This window comes from Passer montanus, unplaced genomic scaffold (genome assembly GCF_014805655.1).
Source record: "Passer montanus isolate IOZ18808 unplaced genomic scaffold, ASM1480565v1 scaffold20, whole genome shotgun sequence".
Lineage (NCBI taxonomy): Eukaryota > Metazoa > Chordata > Aves > Passeriformes > Passeridae > Passer > Passer montanus.
This window is the reverse complement of record NW_024366592.1, coordinates 6579855-6593902: the sequence shown is the minus strand read 5'-3', so window position 1 is coordinate 6593902 and position 14048 is coordinate 6579855. Positions and strand designations below refer to the sequence as shown.

Genomic DNA, 14048 nt, shown 5'->3' with positions numbered 1-14048 from the left:
AAAACGATGTATAAAATGTTGCCCAAATGGATATGTTTGAAACTTTTAGAATGCAATAGCTTCAATAATTCTATTTTTTTTGTTCCACAAAAATTATTTCCCCATTTTTCAGCCATCTCTAATTTTAACAATAACTTGCAGGTGTTTCCTGTTAAGTTGGTAATAACTGTGTCCTGGGATAATAAAACTCTTTGGGTTTGGCCCGTTTATCATATTTAAATTATAACTTAAAGGTGCATCCTGTTTACAAGGTAATAATTATATATGGGACTAAACAAACTCTTCTGGAGCCAGTCCAATCTATTGTGTTATGTTGGGATTGAAGAAACCTTGGATAATGCCATAGGTAGTAAAAGTTGACTCTCCTCTCTTAGAAAAACTTGGGGAAAAGATAAGGAAAAACGGTTGGTGTGTTGCCTAAATTAGGAAATCAACTTTAAAAAAATAAAGATCCTCCAAAACGAGCAATCACATAATCTTAAATCTTAGCTGATGGCCAGACAGTGAGAACGCACCCATGTGAATTCCTCAGGGTGGACTCCAGCACAAGACATAAATGCACAGCCCTGCACCCCCTGCTCTGTCCCCCATGTCCCTCCAGGGGTCTCCTGGCTGTGTTCCCCGGGCTCTGAGGCAGCACTGCCCCATTCCAAGGCCACTGGCCACAGTCTCCCATGTCCCTCCTTGCTCTGTGCCACGGCTTGGATTTTAAATCATGCCACTTTTTGTCAGGAGAGAAGACCCAGCGGGTTCAAAAAACCCCAAAACCCCGGGGAAGGAGGTCAGTTCTTGAACTCACAAGTCCTCTGTTGGACAGCTGCCTTACAGTGAGATTTGGGGTCTCATGCAGAGCCCTCCACCTTGCCCAAATCCCTTGCACCGATGATCCCAAATTTCCAGCCCCTGCCCCAGTGCCAGCCTGGTGCTCTCCACCTCCGTGGTTTAACAGCCTGCAGAACCTCTTGCAGTGGGACAACAGTCACTCCTTTGTTGAGGTCAGGACTTAGGGGGCTGTGCAAGGAATTTGGGTTGTCCTGTGTGCAGAGGAAAGCAGCAACTGCAGTGTGAAGCACAGAGAGATACCAGCACTCAAAAAAGCCACTCGAAAAGTAAACTCCAGAAGCCATCAGTGCCTTCGCTCACATTGTAGCTTGGCTCCAGTGTTTCACTGTTATTTCTTAACAGCAAAATAAGCCCCAAACATTTTTCCTTTTTTTTTCCTTTCTTTTCCTTTTCTTTTTTTTTTTTTTTTTTTTTTTTTTTTTTTTTTTTTTTTTTTTTTTTTTTTTTGCTACATACTGCACAGTATGAGTAATTCAAGGAGAGAATAAAGGCTGGCATTGTATAGCACACTTTCTCATGCGCACACAAACCTCCTTCCAGCTTACTGAAGGAATCAAAGGGTGGAGGGAGTGTCTCCAGCATTTCATGTAAATGACGTCTTTTTTTTTCTCCAGTTTTAATGCCACCATAAACTCAGTGTGATGAAGCATTGATGAATAATGAGCCCATGACACATCGTACTTTTAGAACAGCTCATATATTTGGCACATGCCAAATGCCCCATTTGTGTCTTTTCTTTCCTTTCCCCCCCCGTCCCAGCCCCCCAGCTTGAGCACAGGTTCACAAACACCTTTGCCACGAGGAAGAAATGCAGGTTTATTTGCATCCCCCTCTTTAGGGCACTGTGAGGCCATCCAAGCAGGCATCACACCCTCACCAAAGCCACTTTCTGGACAGGCCAGTGGTCACCCTGAACTGGGAGCCTCCAGCAGGCTGGATGCTTTTGTTCCTCCCTCATGTCCCACCAGGCATGGCACTGTCACCTGCCCTGAAGCAGTGTCACAATGGCCTGGAGTACAGCAATCAGGACATCCTTATGAAAAAATGCAGCTTCTTATTCAGCAAATGACTTGGAGAGAGTTGGGGTGAACTTGAATTTTATTGAGAATATGCTTTTTCTGTATTGTCCTGGATTTCTTGGTAACAATTGGATTCCTGGATTTAAAACCACCTAGGAACGAACTCGATAAGTCCTAAGCCACCAAGAGTGACCCAGCTGTCAGAGAGGACAGAGGACTGTCATATGGGAAATGAAAAACCTTGGTTGGTGGTGAATCTCCGGTGGCACGAGTGTTTCCCTGCAATGTGCCAGTCCTAACCCTGCAGCAAGGTCCGTTCTTTTGCCAGCTCTCCCTTACAAAGGGGAAGATGCTCTCCTGGTACAGACACACAGCCCTACCTTCTGATCCTGCCTCCTGAAGACTTGTGTTCTGCTGAAAATGTGGATTTCACCAGGTGGGGACACCCAGAATGGGGAGGCAGAAGAGAATTTAACAGTGCTGGAGGCACAGCATGGGAGATGTTTTCACAGGACAAAATCAGCAGTTTTCAAATTTGGCCAAAAAGCCCATCATGATAGCTGGAAAGGTCTGCTTTCTTAATCATCACTGTGAGAGTACCAGCAGCATAAAGTTTTGTCCTATAAAAATCCTCTCTAATGTCTAGACCAATGTACAAAGAGTTTTCATTTCTCATTTGCCTTTATCACTTTGCCTATGTTGAGATATGGGACAATATTTTATTTTAGGCTTATTTTTTTCCCCAATAAATTTTTTCTAGGTTTTCAAATATATAAAAGGACTCATGTCTACTCTCCTGAAAGGTGTATAATTTCTTTAATTGAGGCTTTCAAAGCAACATAAGGGAACAGGGCATAAGGAGACCACTTGAATCTTCATTGCTTTGAAAAAACATGTAAACATAACAGTTTTAAACCAACCACTTTATTCCCATTGTTGCCAAAAATCTTATAATGCTTTCCACATGGCTGTTTAAGCTGTAAGAGGTGACATCAGGGACCCATGCTGCCATGGAGAACATAAGGAAACTTGGGTATTGCTGACAAACCATGGGCAGTTCCTTCATTTCCAAAGTTATCAGGACCACACATGGCACAAGCACAAATTAATGCCATTTCTCAGCTTGATTATGCTCATTTCCCTGGGTGACAATCTCTCCTGGATGAGATAAGCCCAATGCTCCTGCTGGGAGCTGCTCCTGTCACTCAATTCAGCAAACAAGGTCAATCAAACCACTTTATCTCCCTCCTCCCACCACCAAAAAAAAAAAAAGGAAAAAAAAAAGAAAAAAAGAAAAAATAAAGCAATTTTCTCCATTTTGTAACAAAGCTCCAGAAGTTGCATGATTTTTGTCATCAGAACTGTTTCTTTTTTCCCCCTCTTCTACAGGCAGGCTGCAGGGAGGATTTGAAATAAGGAACTAAATGAGTTTCTTGAAATTGGCTTTTCGTAGCAGAGTTACGGGAACCACATTGATTGAAACTAAGTCCTTGGGGAATTAATTTCTTCTGGCAAAAAAAACAGTTCCTGAAACTTTTATCAGTCTTTTCACACCAATAATTTATATTTTAGAGCTTATTTTAAGATGAATTTGTTTCTGAGGCTAATTATTTGCTTCTAGAAACAGATAAAGCTAAAAGCATGCTGATAATCTGCTTCTAATCTCTCTGTACCAACCTCCTTTAGCCCCATACAAATCTTCTGGTCAATGATAAATTTGGCAGCTCTGTTTTCAGCATTGGCTCAAACTCAGCTGATCTGAAAGCTCTTTTTAAACAAAAACAAAAACAGCTCCTCCTTTACGAAATACACGGCCACTGTTCACTCCAAGTTGCAACTGGTTAGGCAGAAAAAGGGTTAAATCCTAGTTTTCCAAGGCTGCATTGAGTGCTCCTATAATATTTTGCCTCCTTGACTTTAAGTCAGCCACATGCCCGCTGCTGAAACGACAATGCAGTCAGTGTCTGGATCTCTGACAAAGATCAGGCTTTCATCCCTGTTATTTGTGTTACTCCTCAGCGTTTTTTAATGGTTTTTAGCAGAGAAAAATAACAGTCATGGCTTGGAAGTGCTTCAGAATGACCCAGCACTTACCATCGTGCAGCCCTTTCAGGGATGCTTTGGGACCCAGGTTCTGGCTGCTGCTCCACGGGGATCTATGTCTTTTCAGGCAGGTTTCCAGTGACTGGCACAGGAAATATAATAATCTGTAATAATGAGGAGCAAAATTCTACATTCACCCCAGAGACTGGGGCTTGATACTTTCAGAGAAGCTGCAGTCAAGTGGAAGAAACATTCATTTGATCACATCAGCCTGATCATGTGAGATTTCAGCTCAGCAGGACAGGACAGGACAGTCACACCATTCCATGCCACCTGCCAAAGGAGTTGTCCTTATTCATCAGGGATGCTAAGCTTTGCCTGGATCCAAATCCACACCACGACAGTTACTTCTCCACTTTTTTTCTTAAAATGTCTTTCTCCAAGAGGCTCCTTCAAGAGCTGTCTTCAAGTCTTAGAGAGCATGCAGAGAAGTTTTTGTCTCCTGTGCTCCACCCCTGCATCACTCCACATCCTAAACACTTTAAAATAAGGGGGACCTTGAACTCCTTGCTTACATGGGGTTTGGTACCATTGCACATCAAAGTAACAGTTTTTCCATCTTTGAGTATCCTTTTCCTTTGCCTTCAGCCATCATTCCCTGCTAAACAACATCTTGGATGTTTCTTTCCTTAGAAAAGTGTCTGCTAAAAGTCACTCTTTGCCCACAGCTACCTGACATCACACACAGCATCACACAAAAGCCTACTTTTCCTCATATTGCCAGTTTGGCAAGGAAACACGTTGGATGATCCTTCTGTAGGGGTGACAGAAGTGGCCTCAGAACTTACCGTAGGCCTGTGGTTTATGATGCAAACTTCACATTTTCCCAGAAGATAAAGGAATTTGCACACATGGTGAACTTGCCGTTGTCATTTGTGTAAAGATTTGAAGATGAATTAGCAACTGTCTGATCCAAAGTCCACTGAAGCCAGTAAAGGCCATAAAGAATCAAAGACAATAAAGATACAAAAGAGTACTGATAGCCAAGATATTATTTTCCTTTTTTTTTTTTTCTTAATAAAAAACAGTTCAATCAGCTCTTTCATTTATGCTCTGCAGCATGCAAATAAACATATCATGGCACATTTTTCTTCCTTGGCAAAAACAGCTTAACAGAATAACTTCAAATCATCAGCATCAATCAATCCATTCACTTCATAGCCGAGTTATGTACGGAATTAATTTTGTACTCAAAGACAGACTAATCTGAGACTGCAAAACTGTACCTGTTACTAAATCACAGGTGCAGAGGGAGGGACTGGACTTCTGATGGGCAAAATAAGAATTAGCTGCTCCCAAATGTCCAGTGTACCATGAATTTACTTGGATTTAACGTATTTCCTCTGCCCCTACATGAGCCACACTCTGGCCACAACCCAGACAGGATCACCAGGCAGCCACCAGCAGGCAAGAGCAAGGGGTATTTGCCCAATAGGAGGTACAGCAGTCCCCCCTCCTGCTTCCTCCAGCTCTCAATCCAGTTTTCTGTCCAGAAACCTTGCTCAGCTGAAAAAGAAATCAATTTTAGTCATTTGCCTGGGGTAAGATTGCAAGTCTTCTAGCCAAGCCAGGGCTCCTGCTGCAGAGCAGCCCCCAGGGGAATGCAGCCATGCGTTTGCAGATTACTGGTGCAGGACATGCACAGGGGAAAGACACACATGCTTACAGCCCTCCAGGAAATCCCAGGGAGAGAGATGGGAGTCCTGCCCTCAACCCTGTCCAAAGGGTTTAGCACTCCTCCAGAGCCTGACAAATAGATGGCCTTTGTCTGATGCCCCCGAGGGCAAATGCAAGCTAATAAAAACTGGAGTCCACACAGATAACATATAATTGTAACTGGGTTTTAGGCAATGGTCTTCCAGGCTATCTCATTATTCTCTTTGAACAGGCTTTGAATTACGCTTTTGCAATTTTAGATAAAAGTGAACCAGTGGTTTTTCAGCATTAGCAAACTGAGTTAGATTGAACAGTTAGAATTAATGGGTACTTTGATTTCATCTTTTCTCTTTAACCTTGAAACCAGCAGTCAGGCAGCAAAATCATTTTCCCCTGCTCATGTTTTCTTCCTTCAGTCATCTTTCTCTATTCTGCCCTCTCAGGCACTTGCTTCTGGTTTGTTTGACTTTGGCCAGGCTGCATTTCCAATTCAGGGGTGCTCTCTGGAACACCAGTGCCAACATCACAACATTTTCACATTCTCAGTATTGAACTGTGACTATTTGTAACCAGGACAAAGTAAAAATCTTTCTGTTAGTGGTGACCCAACCAGTTCTTCTGGCTGTGCTTTTTTTTTTTTTCCTCTCTCTTACTGAGTCCATTGTAATGGCCATTAGTGTTGTGGAGTGTCAATGAATCATAAAAAACTCCACTTACCTTTTGTTCCAGTGGCTTATACAGAGCAGAAGAAATCTCTGAGGAGCTCTCCCACATGTCCTCCTTTAGCCTCAAGCAGACATGGTCCCCCCAAACAAGCCCAAATCACCTATTCCCAGCCATGAGCCTCTGACAGCCCTGAAATGAAATAATTCTTAGTCTTACACATAAAACTAACAAACACACAAGTCCTTAGTTGATGTGGCTGTTCAAGGCACCCCTAGGTAATACAACCAGACTCATCCAGCAGCAGCAGGATTCCTAAATTTCCACTGTAAAGGCCTCAGGTCTCCTGGTGGAGGGGGAGAACACACATATCCCCACCAGACCTGCTGTGGAGGCCTAATACAGACAACTGGAATGTGCTTGCAGTCTGATGCCAACAACACTGCAAATAAAACATGCAATAAATAAATTATCTGAGTAGAGTGCAGCAGCTAGATGTGCCTTTTCATTTTTTCATTTATTCCACAGTTCCCACAGGCTTCCCTCCCAGACTTCCCTCTGCTTTGGACCAAAGAGGCCACACAAGTGATAACAGTGGCAGAAGTTACCACAAGAGAATCACATCCCACAATCCCTCCTCTTTTCATTTTTTCTCCACAATATTTATTTGGGGGAAAAAAAAGTGTTTTCACAGGATTTACAATCCACAAAGCCATAAAGACTTGTAGTAGAAAAAAAGAAATCTCAGGTGCTACTTAAGAAATTCCTCATTTCTAAACCTCAGTGGATTAAAGTTTCTGCCCTAATGACCCATGTGAGTGCTTTTGTGTAAAACTTTGAATAACTTTATTGATTACATTCTGTATAGCACAAGTCTCTGGACTCTTATTCTTGTTTTTCTCTTCTAAAAAGCTCCTATAAAGACATACAGTACCAGAATGGATTAGTGCATTAGCCCTTGCCTTTGCAGACTTACTTGCAATCCAGAAAGGATTTGGATGAAGGAAGTCTTACCAGGCGGGATCACACTTCTTAGTGGAAAATATTTCCATTCTGAAAAAATGGGAAACGTAACATTTAGCACAACTCAACCTGTTTGATAACTTTTTCTGTGCTGAGGCACGGGGGTGGCTACAGAAACAGCACCACCAGGCAGTACTGGGATGTCTCAACAGGGCTGTCTCAGAGCTAGGATACTTTTCATAAAGAGCTTTCTCAGAAGAAGATAAAAGAAAGCCCTTTGGTAAAGCTGAATGGGAGAGTCCAGCTGGCATAACAGAAGTTACAGGTGAAAAATGAGGTTTATTGGCAGAATGTTTGGGTCTGACTGAAAGAGCAGCACAGTGCCCACAGTTTTCTCTTTCCTCTGACAAGGTCTCCATAACCATTTTCCTCCTGGTGTTTTCCAACACAAGGCTCTTTCACACAAGAAAACAGATGACAAGGTGAATACAGGTTTTAGTTTTAAAATGACCTACAGGGCCTTCAGTCTGTTTTTAGAAAGGAAACAGGATTTCTGTCTAAAACCAGACTCTCCACCCTCTCTTTCTACCCTCCCTTGTCCTTTCCACCTGTTTAGATGTTTTCACAGTGGGATAACACATTCATTCCCTCCAGACCGGGGCTCAGCTGTTAGGAATGGAAAATAAAACCCAAGTTTGCAGAGTATTTTTAGCCCAGGGAAAATAAAGCGGTTGCAAATACCATCCACCCAGCAGCAACTCTGGCTTGTGCAGATCCCTGCCCAGAAAAAAAGGAAACCACAGGGCCAGGCTGAGCCCACTGATTTTATACCCATGCCAAGTACTCTGGAGTGACTCACCCAACAATCCCACCCTTCTTTTTCTGCCTGTGTGAAGGTGCCCTCCCCAGAGGTCACATCAGCTGGGCCTTGCCATGGCTGTGGCACTGCTGCTGTCACTGCCACAGATGCACTCAGCCCGTGGCTCTCACCCTCAGCAGGGATCATCTGTTGGTGCCTGGCTCACCAGCAGGTTGCAGATGGGTGTCCTGTTTCCCTCTGATCTCCCCAGCCTCGAGGGACCAGCCTTCCAGCACGTAAGGGGATACAACCCTAAACAGATGACACATATTTCAGATCCACCTAATGGCTGATCCTGGTTTCCAGGCTCCCCAAGTGCCATTTGTCTTTAACAAATGGCCACACCGGCTGTGGAGATGATATTTTAAAAATGTCTTTGAAAGGGCTGACTTGCCTCTAATGGCATCTGCAGCGTGTGTGCCCCTGACAGTTGTCCTCTGTGCTGTCAGGCTGCTTCTACTGCAGGTAAAAGCAAAGTATTCTGAAACAGAAACTGCAAACTGACAAGGAAATGTGTTTAGAAAAAGCATGTCCTGAATGGAAGAGGTGGTTTTGAGAACCAAAGAGAGGAGGATCTGGAACACACTATCATCTATGGCTAGGTCTGAGCATCCTTGGACTGTGAGCTGTAAATTGAGTTTATGCTGAAGCTGTAGCAAAGCAGTGATTTCTTCACTGCTACATTGACTGTGCAGCATCTTGTATGCAACAGAAACACTGGATGCTGGCAAAATTGTTCAAACATTGCTGAGAGGAAGACATAAATCCTGAAATACCCTTTATGCAATTTTTTCCAGTTTTCTATCTCTGTCTTGGGAAAAATCTGGAGATTTTGTACAACTCCCAGGGACATTCCCCTGAGCACATTTCAGACAGGCCCCTGTAAAGCAGGAAAAGGCATCCTGGCTCAGCTCTGCAGCCAGTGCCCAGGGATCCTGTTTTTAACATGAAACACAACAGGCCCAGCTCAGTTCCCACTCATCCTATTGCACCTCCCAACACAGAAGTGTTTCCATATCCATTTCCATATCTCCATGTCTGGGAGGACAAGAGCTGGCCCAAACAGAGCCATTGTCACAGCAGGGCTGACCAAGTGCCAGGGCTGGCCCTGTGGGCTGGGTGCAGGGACAGCCCGAGGTGCTCCCAGCGCCTTGGACACACTGCACACACCAAAACGCTGGAGCAGCGTGTGCACACCAGGTCTCACAAGGACCATACTTATCATGAAGGCATCACAAACAGCTCAGACATATCCTCCTGTCCAAGAAATCCTGGAAAGAAATATGGCAACTCCTTTGGGAACCATTCAACTTTGCTCCATCTCCATTTACTTAGTCATCAGCAGCACGCTGCTGTGGGCTCACTTAGTTGTGGGAGTATTCCCAACAGACCTCCTTAAAAAGCACTTTCTATTTAAGACCAAAAAACAGCTGCTGATAATGCTGCCTTAATCTGGCCATTTTGCTTCTGGCTTCTATAGATTCCACATTTTTCCTATCCAGCCAGCACAACAAGCAGTTTAGCATCCATTGCCTGGGATTTCTGGAAATGCTCGGCACTGACCTGACTGATCTCCGCCAGCACAACAAGCAGTTTAGCATCCATTGCCTGGGATTTCTGGAAAAAAAGTCACTGACCTGACTGATCTCGCTGTAACCAACACCGAGTGTGCTTTGTTTTCCTCTTCCTTTTATTCTTGAAGAGATGGAGCACCCACAAATAGCAGATCATCTGCAAAGTTAAGGCACAGTTATTCCAGTAGCTGACACACTTCTCCGTGAATGCTGGCTATTTACAGCAAATGTAATCCCGGTTTATCTTCTGCAAAATCTTTAGCACGTTATTTCTGGGAGTTCAAGTTATAACTGCTGTGATTTGTGAGTGTACAATTTAAGGAAACTGTTCTATTATTCCATCCAGTTTGGAGACTTGGAGGAAAAACATCTTCCTGAAGCATTTAGTCTTTCTACAGGGAAGTGAGTAATATATGCCTGGTATTACCTAGTAGCAAGTATTTTAACCCTCCCCAGGTCTGGCAATATTGCTGCAGGTATATAGCATAAATTCCTTGGGAATTAGGCTTTTTTTTTTCTTTATTAGATCTCAGCTGAGGCACCCCCACCACCCCAGCCAGCTTTACCCACCTTAGATTCAGGGTGTCAGTGAAGACCCATCTAGACAACTCTGTTTCAGAACTCCCAGCCTCTCCTTGGAGATCACCAGAAGAAAAAAAGATTTTAAGAACAATGAAAACATTAACAACACAATCCAGATTTTTAAATGGCAGAATTTTTGTTTACCAAAAGACATCATTCAATTTTAAGCAAGGATTCTCTTAAAGGCTGGCTTTCAGGCTTTTTCCCAATTCTAGGGACCCAGGGGGACAGTGTCCACTGAAGACTATGCCACAGCAAATTCAAGCACACAAGGCCAAAACAAGAAGTCCTGGTTTTCTCTTTTTAAGCTCCAGAGAGGCCAATAAGAAATCCAGAGACCTCAAGTGATTCTGCCAACCACAGCAGAAAATATCTACTGTGGAGTAACACTAGCAAAAGTCTGCCTACAGGTCATGGGTTTCTTCAAGAGTGACTTTTTTCCCAGATGGTCTTTTCAAGCAGTCTCATAAAACCTTTGGTACAATTTCCTGTTATTTGCAGGATGCAAGGAAAAAAAAATGGGCATTTTAGTCAAGGCACACATAGCCAAAGCCCTCTATTCAGAGTCTATCTCAACTGAAATTGTTATTAAACTGGTAGTGACAGGACCAGGCTCCAACAGACACCAAGTGCTTCTGAAAGGTCCAGTTTCCATGACAGGGAAGCTGCAGAAGCAGTAAATTTTGTTATTTCTGACAACAGGAGTATTCTGGGTGCTGGTTGGCTCTTGGGTATTGCATTTTTGGTACACAACATGAGGATCCACTTTAGAGATGAGCATAAACAACCTCCATACATCTTTTCAGCAAGATATGCACTAAAAACTTATTTACACTGCTAAAAGTCTCATCTTCCAAATGCTCTCAAAAGAAGTTGAAAGGCTCCTCAGCTGTGACTTGGATGTCAAAAATAGTATTTGGAGGAGTCTCAGTTGTTCTCTGAGGGAGAACAGATTTTTTTACTGACTCACCCTACGTAAATGATTGAATCAGAGGACTAAAAGTGGACTTCTCCTTTCTCAGAAGCTGGGCAGTGGTTGCCTTGCCTCGCACTAACAGCTTCTGAGTACCTGGTCCCACATGTGAGCAGGTGAATAATTGACAGATGGTTTTCTTTATGCAGCTAAGTAATAACTTTCAACATTATGTCAGGAGAGATTAGGAAAGGGGGGAAAAACACACTGAAGAAAGCTGGGGCTTAAACTTGTTACCCAGCATCCACCCCCCTTCCCTAGTGCCAACCACGGCCAGGGGTGCCCAAAGGTGCTCGTTAGAGAGGGTGTTTACAGGTGAGCCATTATCGGGTCCTGATATAAAATACTGCCCTGGAAAAGCACATTTAATAAGCTCCAGCTGCCTGGGAAATTAAAAGCAAAATTCCTGCAGCAAATAGTCGACCTGAAAAACAACCAGTAGTAGGGCTGAAACAAAGGAGCTGGGGTTGAAGTGCAGAGCTGTGGCTGAGTCAAGCTGCAGTTTGGAAAGGCTATCAGATGGATGTTTGCCCAGCTTTGCTTTTATGCAGAGATTTGCTCCTGCCAGCACAAGGAGCTGCTGAGACCACAGCCTGTCTTCTTTTGCCTTTGTATCCTCACTTGTGCCCAAGACTTTGCTGCCATGAGATCACCGGCTGTGTTTCTGAGCTGGCTTAGAAAAATGCAACAGCTTGCAGAGGTGCAATAATGTGTTTTATTTCAAAACAGAACTTAAAACAGAAATAGGAACACAACCAGTGAGGCCTGGCAGCCCCTCTCCCCTCCCACTCCCAAAAGCTGGTTGTCTCCTGCTTCCCTTCCCAATTTTCTGTTGGCTCAGCGGGTAAAAAATGGGGGTAATTAAACCTTTCTTCCTAAAGGCAAATGGGAACAAGACCCTGCTGGCTTCCCTCTGATGGCACAAAACCCCACCAGGGATGCAGGGCTGGTGCTGCCCTGTGACAGGCACCCATTTCCTCCATCCTCAGCATGCAGAACAGCCCCCGCCCTGTGCCAGGCCTTTTTCAATACAATAAAATATAAAACAGCAAAATAAATGCAGCCTACCTGACCTCAACAGCTCTATCTTTTCACCTCGTGGAAGGGAAATCTGGATTGAGAACCTCGAGACTGATTTCCTTGTTCATTTAAGGAGGACCCAAAGGGACAATCAGTGGCTGAAGAGGGCAGGGAGAGCCACACTGGCTTGAAGTGAATTGGTTTGGGTAGCAGGAGCAGCACAGCCCTGTACAGAATAATTCACTCCTGCTCTTTCCAGCCTAATGGAAACAGAACATGCCTTCTGTTGCATTTTATTTTCAGAAGGCCTGGCACATCTGGGACTATCATAAGCTCAGACATCATCTGTTTTATGGCAGGATGCCAGTAAGTGTTGCCCATGGATAGTAAAAATGCTTTCTTAAAATGCTTTTGCAGGGCAGGACAGGGATTTTGGCCCTTCATTTGGCCCTTCATGCCCCTTCATTTCCATTATTTTCCATGGCTGCATAATGAGGTGTGTTTAGTTTAGAGGGCCAGTGTTGTTCAGAAAGGATGCTGGTGATCCTTCTCCATCTGAGAAAAATGCTTTTTGTTATTCCCACAAAATCCAGTGGAGTAACAGACTTGCATCTTCCATCAAGGCTGATTAATGATGTTTTATTGTGGTTGTACAGCAGCAAATCATTAATGCAATTTCCATCCTATCAGCCATGAACACAGCCTTTCAGTTGTTAATGACCCTCATGACCAAATTTTACTGGATCAAAATTGTCCCTTCTGTTTATTTTTGAGTATCAGGAAAATTGGCATGGCTTACTTGTGCTTCAAAAAGCAAACAAGCAAATGCATAACTGGGTCCTAGATGCCAACAACAACACTGCATGTTTATTGTGATGGTTGGACATACAGGCAATAGATTTTGAGTGTAGTGGTGAAATGCTAAAAGCAGATTAAGTATGCAGAAAACTGGTTGAGTAGCTTTGAAGTTGTGACAATAACCATTTTCAAACGCAGTCAAAATTTCCATTACGTTTCTTGGCTTGGTCTCACTTTGGGAGGCTGGATCTTGCACACTTGGTAGAACTTGCTAATCAGTTTTTTCTGCTTTATCTGAAGTGCTTTTCACTTTGGGGGCAATTGTGAAGCAAAATAGCAACAAGGAACAGCACAGTCCAAAGACATTTAAGGTAGCCAGGAACAGTGCACTCTTGGAGGCAAGACTATCCTGAGACAGGAGCAGAGCTGACTTTTTTGTTTCTCTCTTTGTCTGCACCAAGGCTAAATAGCACTTTCTAAAATTCTTTAGGACTTTATAAGCTTGTCTAGTCTGTCACTCCTCAAGGTGACCCTCTCATTGTCAAACCAAACCTGATGGGAATTTTAGGTGTTTGCTGAATCTGTGCATTGTGTTCTAGATAATCTTTTTTGGAATATATCACTAAAATTTCCTATGCCATTCATTCACTTTACATCTTCTCCCCCATTTTTCCCCTGGCAGCATGAGCAGAGCTGGGACTGCCAGCAGTAGTGAGCCTTTTTGGGATTAAAAACACCCTTTACAGAGTGCAGAGAGCCAAGGATAGCATGGACTATAAACTATATTTTTTTTTCCTGATTCACAGTTTGAAAATTGATGGAGCTGCAGGTTTCCACAAATTTGACCTAAACTGAGTCCATCTAAGTTATTTCTTACTCCTGCATCCTGCCCTATGTTTTCTTTCAGTGGCTGGGCATCCTCTCCCAGCCAAGGGGGTAAAAAAAGAGGAAAACCTCTAAGTAAATAAGTACATTTCCCTTTTCAGAGAGTAGGA

General features: G+C 43.5%; 1 protein-coding gene and 1 long non-coding RNA gene across 3 annotated transcripts in view; one reads left to right on the top strand and one right to left on the bottom strand.

Annotated features, from left to right (window-relative positions):
* The window catches only part of LOC120501714 (potassium voltage-gated channel subfamily KQT member 1-like), a 415370-nt gene that overhangs the window by 365614 nt on the left and 35708 nt on the right, over nucleotides 1–14048 (top strand). The window lies entirely within an intron of this gene.
* LOC120501715 lies at nucleotides 2792–8220 on the bottom strand. The gene is made up of 4 exons (XR_005627381.1): nucleotides 8107–8220; nucleotides 7261–7337; nucleotides 6339–6476; nucleotides 2792–5471 (listed from the first exon to the last, which is right to left on the bottom strand). It is a non-coding gene; the product is annotated as an uncharacterized LOC120501715 (long non-coding RNA).